This window comes from Mandrillus leucophaeus, unplaced genomic scaffold (genome assembly GCF_000951045.1).
Source record: "Mandrillus leucophaeus isolate KB7577 unplaced genomic scaffold, Mleu.le_1.0 Scaffold101, whole genome shotgun sequence".
Classification (NCBI taxonomy): Eukaryota; Metazoa; Chordata; class Mammalia; order Primates; family Cercopithecidae; genus Mandrillus; species Mandrillus leucophaeus.
In genome coordinates, this window is record NW_012098210.1 from 3,688,853 (window position 1) to 3,693,718 (window position 4,866).

Genomic DNA, 4,866 nt, shown 5'->3' on the forward strand with positions numbered 1-4,866 from the left:
GTACTGCTGTGCTTGAGAGGAAATCTGTTTCTCAATAAAACAAACTTTCTCCATCTGAATGGCCAGCTGAGGTCCACTGCATACATTGTGCTGGGCTTTCTTCTTAAACTCAGAAAGGTCTTGGGATGAAGTGGAGCATGTCAGAGGCAGTGGGCCAGAGTGGTAAAGTATGTAGAACTTGGAGAGACAGAAGACCTAAGCTCCGGCACGGCCCCTTGCATGGGAGTCTTTGGGAAAATCCTTTAATGTCTTTGAACTTCAGTTTCTTCAACCATGCACTGGGTGTAATACCACCTACCTCATGAAGGCTTTATAAAAATTAAACAAGAGGATGAATTTGAAACTACCTGATACAAAATAAATGTCAATTGCCTCAGAACTAATGGATATATCATTGTGACAATATGTTTTCTAAAAGTGGGATTGTACCAGGCTTGATGGTGGGTTATCCCTGTAATTCCAGCACTTTGGGAGGCTGAGGAAAGAGGATCATTTGAGGCCAGGCATTAGAGACCAGCCTGGGCAACATAGTGAGACCTCATGTCTACAAAAAATAAAAATACATTAGCTGGGTGTGGTGGTGTATGCCTATAGTCTCAGCTAATCAGAAGGCTGAGGCAGGAGGATTGCTTGAGCCCAGGAATTTGAGGTTGCAGTGAGCTATGATTGCACCACTGCACTCCACACTGGGTTACAGAGCAGAAGAATATAAGTGAAATCTAACACTGAGATTGTAGGCCTGTTGTGGTGGCTCACACCTGTAATCCAAGCACTTTGGGAGGCCAAGGCAGGTGGATCACTTGAGGTCAGAAGTTTGAGACGAGCCTGGTCAACATGGCAAAACCCCATAAAAATACAAAAATACAAAAAATTAGCCGGGTGTGGTGGCACACACCTGTAATTTCAGCTACTCTGTAGGCTGAGGCAGGAGAATCACTAGAATCCAGGAGGTGGAGGTTGCAGTGAGCCAAGATCACACCACTGCACTCCAGCCTGGGCAACAGAGAGAGACTCAGTCTCAATTAAATAAATTAAATAAATAAATAAATAAAATAAATACTAAAAATAAAATCAAGATTGTAAATAAACTTGATCAGATCCAAAGAAAATAGAGTTTTCCTTCATCTTCGCTTATACTTAGATAGCACACCGTCTCTATGTGAGTTACTCATTGCCTGAGGCTGGGTTCCCCAAGAAGTAGATGCCAAGTCAAGGATTCATGTACAAGTGGTTTATTCGAGAGGTAATCCTTGGAAACACTGCAAGTGGGGAATGGAAAAAGGGAAGGGAAGGTAGCCCAAAAAGGCTGTGTTAGCATGTTTATTGCATGGGCAACTGGAGCTTCACTCTGCTTGGGGGGCCCCTGGATGCCAGAGTAGAACATATTCCTCAGGGTTATCCTGCCTGCAGGGTGAGGGAGCTGGGGAATTTATACACCAATATCTGTCCATCACTGGTTAAGGACAGCTCCCAAAGACTGTACTTTCCTAATGGTTCCAACCTGCTGAGTGCATAGGCTGAGTGGGCTTCCGAACATGCTGGTCCCATCTCCTAATGATGAGAGGTGGAGGCACAGGAGAAGGCAAACAAATGGCAAAGACACTTAAATACGTGAGAAAATGAGTCCAACCTGAACTTTGATTTTTCTGGGTGGCCCACTCATGCCACTAACTACAATATCTTCATTTCATCTGCTTTTACAAAGACAGACAATTCCAAGCAGCCAAGCCTAACAAGTAACTCATCTTAGCCTCCGGATTCAGAGCACTGGTGGCCTCTCCACCTCCAACTGACACCAGAAAACATACAAATACATCTAAGTATGCTTTGGGTATTTGTTTTTCTAATTGCAAATATTATACCATAACTTAGTTTGAAGGCCTTGTAAAGAATATGCCAGAAACATCTAATATTAGCCTAACATTATCCCTAAAAACTAGTGCAATCTTTTTTTAACAGAAGAGTGTGCATATAAACATCAAAAGATGTGATGAGAGTAGTTTCAACTTCTAACTAGAGAAATTATAGAGATATTTCATGAAAGAGGTACTTTATCAGCTCATCTTGAGTGAAGTTAAAGAAGAAGATATGGCTATTATCTCCAGAGTCCACTGTCTCAGAGATGCAGCCCAAAGTTATAAGACTGAGTGCCTTGAGGTAGGGAATAGGAAGCAACAGGGTCTCCAGGCTCACTGAGGTGTACTGACCTGCCATGCAATTCCTACATCAGCAAAGATCCTCTGTCCATGGTTACAGGACCCCTGGATTTGCTATGCCTATCCTGATGGCTTCCTACATGAGACCATCCATTCACACTTGGCCCTTATCCAGGCCTGAAATTCTCCCCAGCCACACTCCACCCACTTACGTCTATCACCTAGCTCAAAGCCAGTAAAGCTCATCTCTGAACCAACAAAAATTTCCTTTATCCCATCAAAACGTCCTTAATATCTATCTTGAAGTCATGCAGCACGATCTTACTTTGCTGACATTGTTTCCTTCTTCTGTGGATTCCCAAGAAGAGTACAGATTCTTTGGGGGATAAGAGCTGGAATTTCAGCTGCTTCTTTTTTTTTTTTTTTTTTTTTTTTTGAGATGGAGTCTCGCTCTGTTGCCAGGCTAGAGTGCGGTGGTGCTATCTCTGCTCACTGCAACCTCCAACTCCCTGGTTTACGCCATTCTCCTGCCTCAGCTTCCCAAGTAGCTGGGATTACAGGCACACACCACCACTCCCAGCTAATTCTTGTATTTTTAGTAGAGACAGGGTTTCACCATGTTGGCCAGGATGGTCTCGATCTCCTGACCTCATGATCCACCTGCCTCGGCCTCCCAAAGTGCTGGGATTACAGGCGTGAGTCACTGCGCCCGGCCTCAGCTTCTTTTATATCCCACACAGCAACCAGCACACAGCAGAAAGCTAAGCGCATCGACCCAGTGACTGACTGACTGAATAAATGAATACATGCTGTCTCACTTGTAGAAGCCCAGATTCCTCCTTCTTGAGACTCCCACACACACTTAGGAGATTCTATGATGTCTTCAAAGAAGTTACATCTCCATTAGTGTCAAAGCAACATTACATTAGTGGCTCAACGTGATCAGGCATGGATTTCTTTGTTTTCCCACTCACCTGAAAGCCCAAGTACTCCAGAGCTTGCCTGCACCATAAAAAGGCAAAGTACAAAATTGTTGAAAAGAGATATGGCGGGTTTACGAGAATATCCTTCAGATGTAGCAGAAACAACCCAGGTGGGAAACACTTCTGATTCTTCAAAGAAAACGGAAGAAAGGGATCCCTACCGTCTATTTTGAATCTACCATTTTTTGTTTCTGAGTGTCTTTTAAATCTATTCAAAATCCTTTAAGGACATTTCACCATGCATGGGAGAAGTTCATGGCTCCTCAACAAATTGCAAGAGATCTTTTGTAGGCTGCACTCTGCCTCGTTCTCCAAACTCGCCTGCCACAATCCTGATGTGCTCCACATTGCCAGACTCTTTCAAGCCCTTCCCCGCCCTGTGGAGAATCCCTACTCACACCTCAGGACTAGCTCAGACATGGTCTCCAGGAGACCTTTTCTAAGATCCTATGTGAGGGAACTAGCCCCCTTAGCACCTTGGGACATAATTATTTACTTTCATGTACATGTCCTGTAGTGAACCATGAGCACCTCCAGACCTTACCCTGTGTTTGGTCGCCTTGCTCTCCTCTCTACAGCTGGCACCCAATCTTGCCAGGCTGTCTGCAGGGACTCGAGCCCTTGGAATGGGGTCCTGGATGCTTTTCCACTCGCCTGACTTCTAAATTCCACTAAGATCCTGTCCCATTCTCTTGGAAACACCAGAACTTACTCTGACATGCCCTGTGGAAGTTATTTCTCCACCACTGTTCAAAGCCACTCCCAGACCTAGCCTTCCCTGAGAAGAGCGTCTCAGCCAAATCCAGCTGCCTCTTGCTGAAGTTTCCTTGCCGGGGGCCGCTGGCCTCATCCTGTTAAGTCTTCTTAGAGCCACAGGAAGAATCAATATTCCAGTGTCAGCCAGCAGGGGGCAGTGTGGAAATACACACACACTAGGCCCTTTTTTCAAAGGGTCAGCTTCCCTGAGGGTGTCTATCTGTGCCTCCACGGAGCATGGCTTGGGCTATTCCTCCAGTCCCATGGCCAGGTGGATCCTTCTTTTATGCTTCATTTCTATTAAATGAGAACATTCTCAATTCACTAACTGGATTGTTGGAAAGGCAGCAAGCTCTGCTAGATAGTTCTAAATATTTGCATCAAATGTGGACCAGAAATTATGAATCTGTCTTTCAACGCTCTCAGATCTGAGTCAGCAAGCCTGCCACATGCAAAAGTAGGAACATTAAATACTTGAAGCTGGGAGAGAATAAGTGGGTTTCTAATCCTCTCTGGTGCATTCAGTTCTAGAAAGTGGTTCTTTGTATTCTACTGGAACATTTCTATGTATGATTTTTTTGTTGTTTGTTTTTTGAGACAGAATCTCCCTCTGTTGCTCAGGCTGGAGCACAGTGGCACAATTTCAGCTCACTGAAACCTCTGTCTCCCAGGTTCAAGGAATTCTCCTGCCTCAGCCTCCCGAGTAGCTAAGATTATAGGCACGTGCCACCACGCCCAGCTAATTTTTGTATTTGTAGTAAAGTCAAGGTTTCACTATGTTGGCCAGAATGGTGTATGTATGTTTTAAACATGCTTTAAAACAAAATTTCATTTTAGAGATGGGATCTGGCTATGTTGCCCAGGCTGGAGTGCAGTGGCTATTCACAGGTATGATCATGGCACACTGCAGCCTAGAACTACTAGGCTCAAGCGATCCTCCCACCCCAGCCTCCCACATAATTGAGACTACA

General features: G+C 44.7%; 1 long non-coding RNA gene across 1 annotated transcript in view; it reads right to left on the reverse strand.

Annotated features, from left to right (window-relative positions):
- LOC105535994 overlaps positions 1–3,750 on the reverse strand; it is a 13,176-nt gene extending 9,426 nt beyond the window's left edge. Inside the window, exon 1 of the long non-coding RNA XR_001005530.1 lies at positions 3,461–3,750. This is a non-coding gene — a long non-coding RNA (uncharacterized LOC105535994). The remainder of the gene's footprint in view (positions 1–3,460) is intronic.
- Between the last annotated feature and the right edge of the window lie 1,116 nt (positions 3,751–4,866).